The sequence below is a fragment of the Amblyomma mixtum genome, chromosome 1 (assembly GCF_055824585.1).
Source record: "Amblyomma mixtum isolate Tamu chromosome 1, ASM5582458v1, whole genome shotgun sequence".
Taxonomy (NCBI): domain Eukaryota; kingdom Metazoa; phylum Arthropoda; class Arachnida; order Ixodida; family Ixodidae; genus Amblyomma; species Amblyomma mixtum.
In genome coordinates this window covers 266,946,253-266,963,439 of record NC_143012.1, presented here as the reverse complement: position 1 = coordinate 266,963,439, position 17,187 = coordinate 266,946,253, and the positions used below count along the sequence as shown (strand labels likewise).

Below are 17,187 nucleotides of genomic sequence, written 5' to 3'. Positions count from 1 at the left end.
GAGCACTGCACCGATTTCAACTTCCGAACGGAAAACGCGTCTGACGGTCGATCCCTTGAAGCTATTCTTACACTCGTCATTCAGACTTTATTTCTTACGATATAACCTGGTGTCTATTGCTGATCTAGTCGCAGTGCTGGCTAAATGCTTATAGCACTAGGCTGCTGACACGAAAGAAGTGGGTTTGATCCCCGGTTGCGATGGTCGCATTTCGATGCAGGTGAAATGCTGGAAGCCCCTGTACCATGCGATGTCAGTTCCCGTTAAAGAACCCCAGATGGACGAATTTATTCGGATCCCTGCACTACGGTGCCCTTCATAGCCTGAGTCACTCTGGGGCGTTAAAACCTCATAATCCCCATAAACCTCCTCTATTACTGATTCCCAGAGGAAAGCAAATCGCGTTTGTATAGTAATCTCGTCGCGCGGCCTGACCATGTGCAAGTTGCCTGAACCGTATTGCGAGTACTAGCCTTAATGTCATTGGCTTATATATGACATTGTTTTTGTTCTCGCTACTGTCATTAATATAAGCCGTCGCATCATGAGGAACAGCGAAGTAGCAACTCTTGCGTGCAGCTTACTAATTGCTATCGTTGGCTGTTTTAAAATCCCTGTTCGCGGGCGTTATTCGCGTGTGCGGTTCAGGTGCGTGCCATTCGCGACGTACTTCATTACTGAAGCCATATGGGGATATGCTAATCGTGCATCCAGAAAAGATCTGCAGTCAGCATTAAAGAATTTAACTTTGGGAACCTGACCTGCCATATGCACAACCTAGACGTTCTGAGTTTGCTTTATCGATGCCGAGATCGGTGCACGCGTTCTGAGCAAATGCAACCGTGGTTCCATTTCATTTGGACTAGTATCCTGTAACGTTTTTGATCACGAGAGTTAGTCAGAGCACTCCCCGAACACGTGAGAACGCTGCTGGGCTCTGAGGATCGATTCGGGCTTGCGTTAAGGATAAGAAGAAAGAATACTATTACCAGCGAACTGCTTGCTCTTGTACGTATCCGGTTGGTTTCCGGATGGCGCATGCATTAAGGAAATAACATTTTTGCCGATCAGTCAGAACTCTACATAGAAGCTCGGGGCTTGTGTAGAGTCGTTATGTCTGGTCGATAACTCTTCGCAAGGGACATCTGCGGCAGCATTTGGTACAGGCTTTCTTCGCCACTCAGTACTGTTCAACATTGATGGCCACAACATATAGTGACCTAGGAGTTAGTCCTGAAGTCATAGGTCGTAGTGGCTGTTGGTGACGTGGATAATGGATTAAATCAATGAAAAGAGACACAAAATGCGAATGTAACCATCTTCGGTAAAGCGGACAGGCTTCTCAGTTTTAAAAGAGGCCGTGATTTGGTGACAAAAGTCGCAGTTGACATTTTTTTTTTAAGGCAAATAGACGGGTGACACAAGGTTGTTTCGGAGATGAGAAAGCATTGCTGTCCAACTAGAACATGGCACATATTAAAGGAATAAAGAAAAAAAATTACCGACGATTACGTTACTTCCTAATGCGAAATTTGAGCGCAGCAAATAAGCTGTTTCACCTTTTCGATAGTGAGTCAACCCCAGCTGCGGAGTTGGTTTCAGGGACAACGCCGCCGATGCCGACACAAACAATATGATACCCTCGCTTCCGCAGCGCTAAGAACCAGGTCTAGCCGTGGGAAGGTGGTCACGTATTCGTCGACGTGCCGGGGCCTACGTGAAATAACCGGCGCGTCGGCAACTGAAGAGCACCCTATCCGCCACACAAGAACAGGGGGGGGGGGACCCTTTCCTCCTCTTTCTTCATGGCGGCGACGGTGTTCTATGCAGTCACGTTATCTTGACTCTCTAGCGGCGTCAGCGGCATCCAGCGGTATCAGTCGGTCGTTATCAGTCGGTCGCTGCTAGCGCTGGAGGGATGAAAGGGGGGCGGAGCTGGTTACGAGGCCGACGCCGACGACGACGCGAAACCCAGAAACGGACGCGAAAGAGCTGCGCTCTAAAATTAGGAGTCACTTTGGCGACTAAAGTGGTGCAAGGCGAAAGCCTTAGTACAGCATTCTGTCACGAATGTGGTTGTGAATGATGAATCAAGTGCTGCCAGCGAATGACGCGTTCATTGGCTGTCTGCGTGTGTTACTGATGTGTGGTTAACATGTTAAGCTTCGCCTGTAAGAGTGGAACGCGACAGCGTCTTGCAACGCTGCCAGGGAGTCCACAGAACGCCATCGCCAATTCGGCTGTACGCCTTGCTGGACGGTAAATTTATTTTTTGAGGAAAGGAAATGTATCTCTCTCGCATATCTGGGTGGACACCTGCACCTCGCCGTAAGGGAAAGGGGGAAGATGGGAGTGAACGAAGACGCCGTATTAGCTAGACGCGCCTTTGTTCATTCCAAACCATTCAGCTGGCATTACGGAGTGGCTAGCGTGCTCGTATCGCACTCCGGAGACCCTGGTTCGATTCCCCAACTCGACCAATTTCGTTCTCGGTTTTATTGATTTATGCGGTCTAACTAGAAAGGTTAATTAGGCTATTTCATATTTATATTATTGTATTTCTATCCATCGTGTTCTGTCATTAACCTGTCAATTGTTCGAACTGTCTAGGATGTTCGACACAACGTATATGAAACGAGCAACGTCTTATTGAGTGGAGTATAGAGTATCTGACCTCGCTTCGGCGAGCGCGGCTTCGGCCGCTTATCTGATTTTTTCTGCAGCATCCGCTCCGGCGGACGCAGTTGTTGCTGCGACGCGCGTCTTTTCTTGCCTTTTTCTCTTTCCTCTGATCTCTTACCTCTCCTCTATCTGCACGTTGGCAGCGGTGGTGGCTTGGCTAGAGCCAGTAGCAGGCCCGTGCAATTTCCTTTTCATCCTTCTCTCAGTCACAACAACAACAACTTACTGAGTGGGGAAGTGCGTGGTGGTGGAGGGAACGCGGCTTCGTACTTATCTGTTTTTTTCAGCAGCGTCTCCTTCCGCGGACGCTGTTGTCGCTGCGGCGCGCGTCTTTCTTTTCTTTTCTTCTGACCTCTTCATTCTCCTCTATATTAATTAGGCTAATTGATTAATTAAGCAATTAACTAAACTCAGTCCAACTTAGTTGCAGCATCACTATACGATCCCTTTGATTGGTTGCATGGTTACTAGCCAAAGTACAATTGGCCCCATTTGAAATTCGCGCATTGTGAGGTCACGAGCATTTCGACCAATTGAAAAGCGTGACATTGGGGGCGGAGCTGGTTACGAGGCCGACGACGACGCGAAACCCAGGAACGGACGCCAAAGAGCTGCGCTCTAAAACACGCAGCTACAATTGCTGAGAGAGCCTCGAGCTCACTCATCACTGAAAAATAGACCCAGGGCTTGTATACCTCACCACACGATGGCTCTTCAAGAAATCGAGTCTGAAACGCACCACACTGACATTAATATAGGTGTTATGATCATGGAAGACAGTTGGGCTAGTTGGTGTGAATTCGTTAATGACTGCGACATTGCAAATAGCGTGGAAACACAAGGACAGCGACACAAGAAACCGACGGGACAGCACGCTACAGCGTGCTGTCCCGTCGGTTTCTTGTGTCGCTGTCCTTGTGTTTCCACGCTAGTTGCAATGTCGCAGTCATTAATATAGGTGTGTGGCTATCTCTCGCGCTTGCGTATTCATTCGCCTTCAATATACTACACCCTCCATCCTTTGTCATCACAAAGATAGTCTGAAAGGTGTACAGAAATGGAGTTTCCACCATGCGCAGGTAACCCTTACAGAAACGACAAACGGTTTGTCGAAGCCGCGCAGCAATCTAGACAGCTAGCCTAAGAGAGGCCTGCGTCTTCGCGTGCAAAGCGCAGTCCGCCGCCTCACTCAAAAGACATTCGTGCATTATCAGTCTCCGATTTTGCGTCGGCAATTTAGTCGTAGCATTGTATGTTGTTGTTCTCAGCGTTTATATATCTAATGCTTGTAATGTACCCTTGAATGCGTGGAATTGTTCCACATTTTATGTACCCACTCCTGCTATAGCCCCTAGAATGGGACTGCAGTATTTTCAAATAAATAAATAAATAAATAAATAAATAAATAAATAAATAAATAAATAAATAAATAACGAAATGATAGCCAAGACGCCGGCCAACCATGATCAGACTTTACACATTTCACCAAAACTTGACGCACCGAGGTGTCTAGCGAGTAGCGTGTGGTTCGCTTGTTTTTCTATGTATAATATCCTTTTTTTACATAACACTCGTTCGGACCCTAGCAGAAATTTGCTCACGCTGCCAGTGCTCATGTCAGAATAATTTCACGAACGCACAAAAACAACTGAGAACTGCGTCTAGAGATATAATCACAACCACTACTCCAACTATCTGAGTGTTTCTAAAAGGTGTTCACCATCTCATTTAACTGTTATGAAATCCATGTGATAATCCATCAATATCTGTTTATATCACAACCCAAGCGTCCATCGCAAGCATCACCAGAAGTTTTATCTAGCTCCGCTCCTGCTTCTGATCCGAATTCTTTTCAACGAAACAACAAACGTCTGAAGTGATCTGCCCATTGGCATCGCGCCCTATTATCGTGGTGCCTCTTAAGCCAGCTAGCAAAGAACTCATTCTTCATTGTAAATACCCCGCCTCTGTGCAATACCCTGTAAAAGGGACCTGAGGAATGGGTATGTAAAGAAAAATCGTCGTAAAAGCACGAAGAGCTGCCTGAATCTTGAAAGCACGAGCTGATGGGCGAGTTGGTTGTACATGATATGATTGAAACAGCGCAAGGCCGAAGGCCAAAAAAGAGAGCAGAGGAAAGGAGGAAAAGGACAACACAGCGCTGAATCTCGTCCTTCATTTCTCTTTTTGATGCACGGCCCTCTGTTTGCAATACAAGAATCGCTGTCACATAGTTTGTCTTGTCGCTAGGCTTGCTTGAATTCGAGCGGAGCTTATACATAAAGCACCGTCATTTTTTTTTTCTTTTTGAGCAAGGAAAAAATTCGTACTCGCTTTTGTTGGCTCGGCATTCAGGGCCACGTTATAGACGCTTGTACAGCACGATATAAGTTGTTCTCAAAGAGTCAGAGAGATATTTCTACCGGCAAAAGGAATAAATCCAAACAGAGGCTGTGTCGTATAGACGAAAGTTTGATCGCTTAAAAAAATGTCCATCGTTACTCCGACGAGATTCTCGAGCAGAGCTCGAGCACGTTCCCCTGATGCGCTGGAGTTGTAGCCCAGATTGAAGTAACCGTATCGGTCCGGCCAGACGTGACGGCAGGCAGTAACTGTCGATTCCCATTTGGTCGCACTGCATATAATAAAGAATACACCTTATATTTCTGAGTACGCAAGAAATAAAAGAGGAGGACATCTGCACAAGGTCGAGGCATCAGTTCTATATCTGAGCATCAATCTATGAGCGATATATACTCAGAAAGAGAGAGAGAGAGAGAGAGAGAAAGAAGCGTAATTTGGCCTTTCTGGAATGTGGCCCGTGCCGTCACGGCGCGGCCCCACTGTTATGTTTTGAGAGGGGTGCTCCGTGCGCAAAGGCAGGCAAAAGAGGGCCGAGCGGTGCAGGACGTGGAGGAGAGTCGGTTATGAGGAGAGAGAGGGGGGGAAGAGGGCTGGCGTTCATGAAGCTGCATTCATTCCGCCACCGGCGTCTCCGGCGAGCTGTCTGCGCGTCCGAAACAAAGGCCCGTCGCTAATGCGCGTGAGGCTTGCGAGGCAGCCGAGATACGGCTTGCCGTGTGGCTGGCTGCTGATGTTGCTCGCTGCTTCTCAGCTGCCGCAGTGCGCGCGCGGGGGAATGCGGATCGCAACAATGCGGGGAACCCGAAGGTTGCCGAGGAGAAATAAATATTGAGCACCGGAGAACAAAAGGACGCCGTCGGCGTCTAAAGATACGCAAAAACTATGACAGCCCGGGACCGACGTCGTCCCGCCGACGTGGGTTCTGGGCTGGGAACAGTTTTTCGCGGGAAAGGCATAATGCGGCGCACTGGTAGAAATAATGGTCCGTGCATGCCAGGCAGTAAGAGCTGGCTGAGAAATCTTAAGCTTGGGTTCTTGAAAGCGAGAGGTAGGGCTTATCGTGGAAAGCAAAGCGTTTCTGAGGGAAATAGCAAGAAAGATTTTGCTTCAGATTTCTTGTCCTTCTCCACCTTGTGAAGAGAGACGTAATCAATGCTGACTGGCCACTCAAGTTTCGTACATTTCTCTGCGGCTGTCGTCCCACCGCTCCTTAGAGATTAATTATTTCTTCTTGGTAGCGACGGCAAATATCTAGCTGATAAATTCGTTCGGCAACAACTGTAATATAAATGATGCAGTGATGAGCCCCGTTCAAGACTTTGGCCCTGTTTAGTGGCGAAACTTCTTAATGTGAGGTACAAAAATGGCACGTATGCATGGGCAACCTCTCTGACTTTCTCTGTTCCTCTCTTCGAACAGAGATAATTTTTTGAATTCCTCTTTTCTTTGAACTAGACTGCGTTCCAAGCATATGTAAACTGCAACTAGGTATGCTCTCTCGGTACGGCGCGGCCATTTGCTGAACATCATCATTGGATTTAGTGTGCACTAGTGAGAGAAGCCCGTTTAAAAACATCTGCACATTATGACCAGTACTCCACAACGGAACAGCCAACAGGAGTGAGAAGGCTAAAAGCCAATTTTTACTTTTTGTTATATTTTAACGCTGGTGAGAACATAATTTTCTATTACATGCGTGGTTATCAAACAAACGCCGGTCCGGGCTGAGGTTGTTTTTAAAATAGCTTACCAGCAATCAACTTTAGGGAACATTCTCGACGTCGTTTGCACACAGCAATTGGCTGAAGCTCACGTTTTGGACCATTACGAAAGCGTCAGAGGTGAAAGCCAAGTAGCATGTCGATCATCGGAGCAATAACTCTTATGTCACAAACTTTTTTAATCCGGCCGCATGACCAGTATCCCCATTGCTACCATATATCCGCAGCATCCAGCGTAGAGTTCAACTCTAGCAGCAATATAACTCGAGCGATGCCACATTGCGCTAGGGTCCCAAATCTTTTCAGTGGTGCTTCGTTTCGTTATGTCGACACGCATTAGTGAAAGTTCACCGACTCTACGCATCGATGTGTGTGCTCTCCTCCCTCCTTTTTCTTCCTCCCTTCACCTTTGACCTCTTTTCCCAACTGCTGGGAACCTAACCGGACATACTTTTCATTAACCTCCATGCCTTTCCTTTCTTTTCCCGTCTCTCTTTCCTCTGGCAACACGCTCACAACAGTTTCTTTCTCCAATCGCTTATCGCGCAGAGCAAACGTAATCCCGTGGAGTGGTCGTCGCGCGTACTTGGACGTTCGTTCTTTTAATGCCGGAAAGTGCCGGTAAGCGGGGTGCTTCAAAAAGTGGCAGCGCTTGGTGCCTGACGTAGATATGATCGCGGAACAGGCCGCTGAAAGGTCGTCTCCGGCTAGGCCGACCAAAACAAAAAAGAAACACAGGTGCAATGAAAACGGGAGAATAAGAGCTTAGCATTTGAAAGATTTGAAGAATGGAAGAAATGAAATATAGGGACAGCTGGCAAGCAACATCAAAAACAAATCTAGAGTTGTGCTCAAAGTGAGCAGAAAAAATTAATCAGGTTAATGCGTTTTTGTAGGCTGGACTAGATGCAAGCTGAAACCTAACGGGGGCAAGGCGAGGAGAAACAAATGGTCGCGAAGAATTGAACAAACAGCAGCGTCCGGGTTTGTAAAAAATAAAAACAAATGCATCAGCTCCCATGTGGCTGCACAATTCTTTGGCGCAGATTGTGTGACATCGTTTATGAACAAAATAAGAAGAAAACGAATTTTCTTTGACACAGTTGCTTGAAATGCAGGAATTTTCCCCAGTGCAAGTAAGGAACTGCCGAAAAATTTCAGCTTCCTGAAGGTGCGCTTGTTCCACTTTCTGCAGAAGTGCTGCTGTTTTACCAACATTAATTTCCGAGCAGAAAATTTAAAAGTAGCGCCCTATTTCTCCCTACTAGCGAAAAAGCGAGTTTCACAGCTTTACTCGCTTTATTCTGATTATTATTTCTGATATATATCGTTCTTTTCGCATGTAAAACAAACACCGCACTCTCTGACTGGGCAGACATAATTCAGCCTCGGTCGTCGGTCCACAAGTGACACCGCAGTCCTTTGTCGAGATCGGTCGCGCACTGCTTCCACATGAATCCACACCCGATCAGGTAGTGCGGCATGATGATCACACCCATTTTTTGGTTGCTGAAAACGACAGGGCGAGTGCCAGTCAACCCTGAAAACCTCTCTCACATGCCCATCACTCTCAAAAATGGATGAAAAGAAAACGAGAGATTTAGCTTTATTTCATTCCAAAGAACAATGCTAATTTCCATTTCTTGTTCTTTTTTTTTTTTTTCCTGCGAAAGCAACACTACGCGAGTTGCCGAGCCACTGGCGGAGCTGACGAAAGGCCATACTGCGCATGCGCGAGGAGCAGTGACGTCACACGGCGCACAGCTGACGCACCACCGTCGTCGCTGCGCGGGTGACTCAAGGGTGCCGCTGCCACTCTCGCCAGTTGCGCATGCGCAGTAGAGGCGCATTGCTAGCATGCTGGGGCCGCCGCCGCTGCCGCACGCTCTCCATCGCCCCTCTCTCTCTCCTCGCTGCTTTCGCAGTCTTCCAGGTTTAACCAGAGCTAAACTAGTTATCTTTATTTTCCACAGTGTTTAACTTAACGATCTCAAAGGAGACAGTACGGGAGAAAATGTTATTAGTGTTCAATTAAAAAGAACTGCCTAGTCACATGTTCTCTTTTTGTTCGGTGAAAATCTTAGCCAGAAAACCTTAAACGTGTTTTCAGGATCTGTCATGGCGCTAGGAATTCGTTGTTGAAAGTAAGGTTCTAAGGTAGCAGCATTTTAGTACATTCAGTATTAGAAAACGCCTAGTTTCCATTTCTTTGCTTGCCCGCACTTTTTCGTTTTTAAGAAAAGAAATGAATGAATAGTAACTTAAAGTTGCGCGTTTATTAACTATTCAGAACTCTCCGAAATTTTTCGAGTTTTTCGTTTGGACTGCAATATCAATAGAAGGCAGGTGCTCTTGCTTTATTCCTGCATTCATACAGAAAACAATGGTGGTTAATATGAACGAAACTAAGTTTTAGCGCTTTACTTTTTTCTGTTTATGTGTTTTTGTGTAGTGAGAAGGCATTGCGCTGCGTGGTCACGTATGATCCTGAGCTGGGCCAAAACAAGCAGTTTTTAAGCGCTGCTTATTTTATGCTGTTGCCTCTGGAAACAGCATCGCTCCAGTCACGTATTCCACTCTCGAAATGCTTCTCTTATTTCGTAAGATTCCTTCTTTTAACATGCCTGAACAGAACCCTTGGTGTTGATCGTTGTTCGGTACAAAATATACCCACTCATTATCATAGTACTTAACCATTCTCTTCAGAAGCTATGAGGATAAAAATATACGTGCAAACAATAGGGGATATTCAAAATTCCGCAAGTGCGCTTTCCCCCATAACAATGTTGTCCAAGGCAAGAAGGCTGACCATGCGTTTCGAGATGAACGAAAGCAAGAAACACTAGTTTTTGTTTGATTCTTCCAAAAAACTGTTCTTACATTCTATCCACACCCTTAGCGACTGTCCTGTAGCTCACGCAGGTTTTTTATAGAACTGTCGGCCATCTTGTCTTTGGCAATATAGTTAAGTGGGAAAGCGCACTACAAAAATTTTGAATATTCCCAATTGAAACAAGTTTTTTACGCCAGTTATATGAGTAATCAAATAAATTTTGAATGTCCCAGTGACGTATGCTGTTTGTTGATGTAATTATGTTACACAGTACTGCTGTGTGCTCGCGTTTTACTGCTTTGTAACTGTGGATCATGTAGAATCTTCAAGCTGTACATCGCACTTTTCTTTTTCATTGCGTCCCCTCCCAAGACATGCATGTTCCAGCAGAGATAGAATAACTTTCGTATTTTCGCGCCTTTCTCCTCACTGTTCCCCAAATGAATTTTTAACCTTCCTCCTAGCAAGTGGACAGGTCTGGCCTCGTTGGTGGTCCGGTACATGAAGGATTCACTGCGTACCAAAGCAAAAGAGGGGGAAAGTGAGAGGAATCAACACTAGCTCTAACTTTTCTTCCAATTTTTCTTCAAGCCCGGAACGTAAACCTGTATAGGGTCTTTCTCAAAACATCAAAGAAGAAGGACAAGGAAGCATCAAAGACTTCACCGAGGTCTTTTTCTACGCACAGCATCGATTGTATTTTAGAAAATTATACTCACACAAACTTATGGAGACATCGCCATGAGGCTAGTCACGAGTCCAAAACACCAAACAAGAAAGAGACTAACAAGTTCGAACCAAAAAATTATGTGAACTGTTCACTGATAGAAGACAATTTTGAAAAATGGAGAAAACTATCCTTCGTGATTAAAAGAGCTATAACAGTCGTCTCATTTCAAAACAACATCAAGTTCTAGTAGGATTGTCGTATAGGTTTTGTGAAATACAGGTAAACTGCACTCATTTCGACATTCTTTCGAGATGTTTCCAGCGGATTGTATTTCTCTTTGGATTGCTAAACATCTTGATAATAGGATATTTAAACTCTTAATTTTATAAATGACAGAAGGAAGCTACAGCTAGAAGTAACAGCAATGTATAAGGTTACTGAAAAAGATTTGCGGGGGTTTGCCCAACTGCCCAAAATCTACCGAACCACTCTTAATCCGCATTACTTCCCCCTACACGGTCGTCAGTAGCGCACACGCACACGCACACGCAAAAAAAAAACAACGAATTTCAAAAGCTAGAATAATTTCTGGCATGAATCACGTTCTGCTCATAAGAGGAAAGAAGGGCGAGTGTGGTCTGCTTCGCTTCTGAGAACAAAATTTCCCAGTCCTGCAAAATTCTTTATGCATATCAAATATTAATTTTTTTCGTGTGTAACATGCTCACGGGCGAATAGAGAGCGAATAGAGGATGCACCGCTATTAAAATCGCCCAATTTCGGTTCTTTAATGTACAACAATATCTACTCCTGTGGCTTCGTACTTGACCTCCATCAAAGTGCATTTGAGAAAATGTCTGAGTGCCCGCAGGCCATTGGTCACCGCGGCGGGTAAGCTGTGTCTGAACACCATGATTCCATTTGTTTCTCTTGATTAACGGCTTCAGTACTTCGATGAAGGTCGCTATAGGATTTCTGTAAGCTCCATACGATCTGCAAGGAGGTGGCGGACGTGAATGTAATATCACATCAAAATAGCGAATGCAAATTGAAACCCAAATGTGCCGGTAACAGAACGTTCCAAAATTCATAGTACGAAAAGGTCATTGCGTTTTGATTTGTATTGCAATATGTAGATGAATAATCTGACCGCTCTGTTATGTCTGCTTTGCCATGTTATGAATTCTTTTCCTCGCCTGCGCTTTAATGTTGAATGCACGTGTCTTCTCTGTTCATTGACTGGTGGCGATACTGTTTTTGCGCTCTGATCTTTTCGAAAGTGTTAATATAGTTTCGGATTGGCAACATTCTGGAAAATAATTAGTGCTTTTAAGCAAGCAGTAACACTGGTTTGTTTTTCTCGTGCAACCGTTCTGAAAAACGTTGTAGGGTGCAATAACCTCATACAGGCTTCGTTATACAAATGTAATTCAGTATGTACGATATTGAACGACATTTTTATAAGAAAGCCTGCCATGTATGAGGTTCTTGCATCCCACAATGTCATTTGTGTGGCATATATATGATAATTGTATGAAACAATCCATATTAGGTAATTGCATCTTAAAGTTTTCTTCACTAGAGGACATTAAATTTCTATCAAATCTTTTGCCTCTGAATGCCAGTATTAGCCCGTGGCCATTCATAAAAGAAAAGACGGAATGGCATTTGAGAGAAGTTTAGTGTTAAATAAAAAGGAATGATGTTATTAGGCTTGTAAAGCCCGCCAACCACGGACAAGACATTGCAATTCCACTTTTAGTTTGGTTGGCCTAAGAATACATGCGTGTTAAAGTGCACGTGCTGGCGTTTCTTTTTAGATAATTTTTAGAGAAGCCTTTTCAAAATAAAGGCAAATAATACTTTATCATATCTTGGAAAACTGCAAAAGACAACTACTGGGCGTAAGAACGTTTATTGGAAAAGGTATGCTTAAACCGAGATGGAAATCACCAAAATTGATATTCCGCCGAAGTGAACCTAATAATTTATTCTTAAATCAGTGTTCAGCATTTCAGAAAATTCGTGGCACAAAAACACTATCAAAATTCTGTGCAGTACGTGATATATGCTCAGAGCCAGTCCCCAGCCACGCTTATAACAATGAACGAGAATTTAGAAAACCCCTTTAATTATAGTGCGCACTTTTTACGTTCGCTGGTTTCCCTCCTCCTCCTTATAGTCCTGACTGGACTCCTCGCCCTCTGTAGCTATCGACGAGCCTCTGGCACTCGCGTTGCCACGTGTGCTTCCGCAGAAAAAGTTCCGATAAATTACCAGGCTTTGTATGGCGAGAGGCGGCCTGGTTCCAATTTAGAAATCGGGTCGATGTCCACACATGCCGCGGTGGTTTGCAAAACGCAAAAAGGACTGAGTGCTGTTAATTAAATCCCTGTGTCTTCTTAGCAGTGCGCTAATTGGCAAGTAACGTAAGCAATCCCAGACGTGGGTAATATCGGGTTTGCCTCCGTGGGTACCTTACTAGCTTTAGAATGACTTCAACAGGCTGATGAACTACAACTCTAAAGCTAGATAATATCTTCGACACGTGGCTAACATCCACCCCAAAGACCCCTGAAGAACATTTGAACGCCTCCAGTGTCCGGTGGGAATTTTTTAGACGGCGTCCTTTTGGCTACAAATGTGAAAACCTGCTGCCATCCTACTTCATGCCCCTTAGCTATTGCTTATAGTTAAATTACGTTTCACTCAACGCTATGGCTATAAGATGCTTGGACACAGGGCGCTCCTCCTAAGGACTAGGCGTACTAGAAGAAGGCATTGTTTGTGTGGTAGCAGATAGTGCTAAAATTGTGCGAGTACAGAGGTGCTAACAATATATGGTAATAAATGATTGGCTCTGCTTGCCCGTTTTCTGTATTTACACGTTTCATTTCTCTGAACAATGCTACCACCGCATGTGCGGGTGACGTTTGCGTTCCGGTTTGATAGGGTTGAAACGCGTGCCTGACAGTTTTGAGAAACATTTTTTCATGGACATGCAGCGCCTTTGCGGTCAGCGTCCAGAAAGCATAGGAAACTTTTGCTTCGTCCTATGGAACCATCATCAGTGGACGTAAATCATAATTATGGTCACAAAGGAGGTGCAATTCCACCCCATTTTTCACATCTGTTAATTGCTTAAGAAGGGCAGTTGTCGACGCTGTGGACAGCAAAATGCTATAATACCAGGCCGGTCGCCGGTGCCATTGGACTGCAGGTTCGGCTTCGGGTGTTTCCTTACAGCGAAGAGAAAACCGAAGCGATGACTTCATGCGAGCATTCTACTTAGCCCTGCCACGCACACATACACACGCACACACACATACAGAGTCCCCCAGTTTGGATGTACGGAGAAAACCGTGAAAGGAGAGAGGCGCTTGAAATAAACAGGGCTGAGCAAAACAAAAGTACGGACGAGCATCGGCAATGTGTCACCGATACGTTCAGATTGAGACTCATTGGCTCCCCTAGCGATGGCAATTTTTCTCTCTCTCTTCGGCTTCCTTCCTCGGATTCGCTTTTCCTTCCGATTTGTCTTCGCTGTCACGGGGTTTCCTGTATCAGCGGTGGCTTTCTCTGCTGGCAGTCAAGTCCTTTTTCTATTCCTTTGTCTCTGGGTGTCGCTCCCCATTCCTCCCTGTCTAGCAGAAACCAGATGACGGAGGAAAGGGAAAACGAGACAGCGTGGATGAAGTTGAGAGGGTGCGACAAAGGGGCAGGGCGGAGAAAAATAGGGAAGGGAAAGGGTTGAAAACAAAGAGGGTGAAAGGGTGTCCGGAGAGATGACAAAAAGTGAGACGGAACGGGAGACGTCGCGAGCTGTCAGGGTTGTTTAGATGAACTATGAAAAGCGATCGACATACGTCGCCAGTCTCGGGCCGCTGTCACGAAGGCTGAACACGCCGCTGGGGGCTCGGCTGGGTGACTCCCCGTCGCCGGTGCTGCTGCTGCTGGTTCGATGAAGGTCATTTCACGACTTGGCACGTCAGAGCGACAGCTGGAACAGTTTTGCGACGACTTGTGCTTCTCCGTCGCCAGATTTGAGGTTTATTGCACCTTCAGATGGAATGGCGAAGACAGTGTGAACTGCTCGTGGGAATTGATTTTAAGCACTCCCTCGACGCTTCGAACGGGTTTTAAAACTTTCTTCGACTAAAGAACTGCGACATTTTTGACGCAATCGCTGAGCTCGAAAGGAGAAAGAATGTATGGGGGCCATTAGACGGAGGCAGATTTATGGACCCATAAATTCAGAGCCGTCAGTTGTATTATATAAAAAAATCACTTTATTGGCGCAATTTAAAATGGAGATCACTTTACCATAGGCGCCTTTGTTAGCCCCGTTCCGTGTTCTACGGGCAGTCTTTTGATAATTTACTTTACACAGCAAAATTAGATGGCAGTGGCATCTGTGATAAGGAAAGGCTGCTTCCAGGCTTGAGAAAGCTCCCTGTTTAGTGCGCAAAGTAGAAATATCTACGGGGGAAAAGGGCAGCAGAATTCATGGTAATAACGCATGTAAAGCTAACAAAACTAGACCCGCCTGAGCGAGACGTGTTAAAATCTATAGTGCAACTCCTGGGAGAGAATTTAGTGTCCCGGTTTAATTCATTTACCCTTTGTGGCTAGAAATTCTAGTCTGGGATGTCAAAGCTTTGTATCTACCAAGCTTTCTGAGTCGCCGTATGTGCTATTGAAAGAAGTGCGCACCATGATCAAACAAGCAAGAAATTCATGCGGGGAAAAAATTCCTGCAAAATACAGCCCGGCATTCAGCAACTTTAAGCATACAAAATATAAATTGCGTGACGATCTGACATCTGATGCGGCCATTCTGCAAGAACGCTTGGATTTACCTTTGACGATTACTTTGATGCTTTTACTATAAGCTGAGGCTTCACACTAATCATAGGATTTATCAGCAGGCAAAGTTGGGCAGAGCTGGGGCGAGGGTGGTGATGGGACGGTGGGGATCCTCATAGCTAGGGCGTGAGGTGAGGAGGTGGCTGTCGCTTCTGGAGGGCAGCGACTGCGTCTTTGTATTTGGTTTGGCGGTCACTTTGTTGTTCCGCTGTTTAGGTGCTTCAACTGGGTGCAGGCATCGTGGAGGACGAACGTTGTTTGGTTGGTAGTGGTTTGAATATGAAGCTGATGACAACATTGAGCCGAACGTGCGGTGGAAAAGTAGCTTTGTGTTTCCATTGTTTTAAAGTGTTACCAAGACCTCCAACTCAAGGAACCGATTGAAACGTCTTCCGTTGACGTTGACGCTGCAAAGGATAAACATCATTGCGGTGATCTTGTTGAGCCAAAGGTAGTGAACACAGAAGCGAATGGAGCCATCCTTCTTCATCACCGGGACGAGGTGTGTGAGGGCTGTACGATGCCGCGTCAAGCACGTCGTCGACATTCTCATGGATGATGCGGCGCTCAGTGGCCGAGACACGATACGGGCACTGGCGCAAGGGGGCGTGCGCGCCGGTGTGAATTCCGTGAGCGACGGCCGACGCGCGGCCCAAGGATGGCCCAAGGATGCGAGAAGTACTAGGATCGATATCCAGCACATCCACGAGATGTGATGCGGCGCTCAGTCCCAATACTTCCTTGCTGAAACACTGAACCGTAAGCAATATGGGATCCTATGAGGCATTGTTCTATCTTCTACTTGTCCTCTTCGTTTTCTTACTGGGGTCGCGTTTTTCTGAAGCCGGTCTAGTCCTCTACAACTGATAAGCGATCATCCACGGTGCATCTGTTAATCCACTCTAAGCCGCCCCCGGATGAGTTTGCGCAGGGGTGATGTCGGAGACGCTTTAAAGCTATAGCTCTGGTCTTCTTTGCTGCAGCTCGTTGCAGTCTTCCGAGTTTAATTTTAAGCAATAAAATTAAACTTTGGACAGCACAGCGAGCTACATCAAAAAAAATAATGTGTCCAAAAATAAAATTTAAATTAAGCTTAAAATAATAAATATTTTTTGCGCTAATTTTAATTTAAATCTAAAAAACGAGTGCGAACTTCTGGAAAGATTTTCCGCAAACATTCAACATTGAGTTTACTTTTCAGCCAGTGTAGACTTGTTAAACGCATTGTAACAAAACACAAGGGACTGAGATGAAAGCGCCGGTGGCCAGGTTTCTGTAAACGTGCACTTTGTTCTCCCCGTTTTGTGCATGTTTTGAAAGAGCCACACGAGTGCTGAGAGGAGGATGGGATTTCTGCAGCTCGTGCGCACTGATAGCGAGTCACAGGTTGCCAACCTGCAGTGTGAACCCGAGTACGGTAGTTATGCCAATGGCGGAGATACAAGACGCGAGCTGCGGCATCGCGTAATAAGTCAAACCTAAAGGCGCTCACGCATGTAGCTACTCATTTGTAAATTTGAGAAAAAAATCCCAGATGAGTGGTTAAAATCGTTCAGCTAATGCAAATGAATGAAAAGATGCTTTCTCCTGTCATACGGTATCGCCAAAACTGTATGCTCCTCCAGCTTTATTTCCTTGTCATGCAATGGTTTCTTTATAACATTGTCTGATTAAAACGTCGAGAACCATATTCTGGATGGATTAAAATGCAAGGGTTTTTTTCTTCAGGGGCTTAGTTTACTTTTTTGGTTCTTAGTAGAACGCATCCAGGTAACAAAAATCGCAAACGAAATGTCAGCAACAATATTTGAAACACAAATCGGATTGCAAAACAAATTTTCAGAAATTTCTTTCTTTTTCTTGAACAATATTTTTAAATAACGTATAAGTGCTAATATTTAGTTTTCTGTCAATGCATCCTACGAGCTCCTGGTGAAGGAACTTCTTTTTTCATTTACTTCAAAATCTGTCCCGCCTTCAAGGAAGCACACCACTGCCATAAATTGAATGTACCACGAGCGATTATTAAAAACCATACCCCGGAAAAATTT

At 45.3% G+C, this 17,187-nt stretch overlaps 1 protein-coding gene across 1 annotated transcript in view; it reads left to right on the top strand.

Annotated features, from left to right (window-relative positions):
* LOC149371623 (cell adhesion molecule Dscam1-like) overlaps nt 1-17,187 on the top strand; it is a 407,986-nt gene that overhangs the window by 195,866 nt on the left and 194,933 nt on the right. The gene's annotated exons all lie outside the window — the stretch shown is intronic.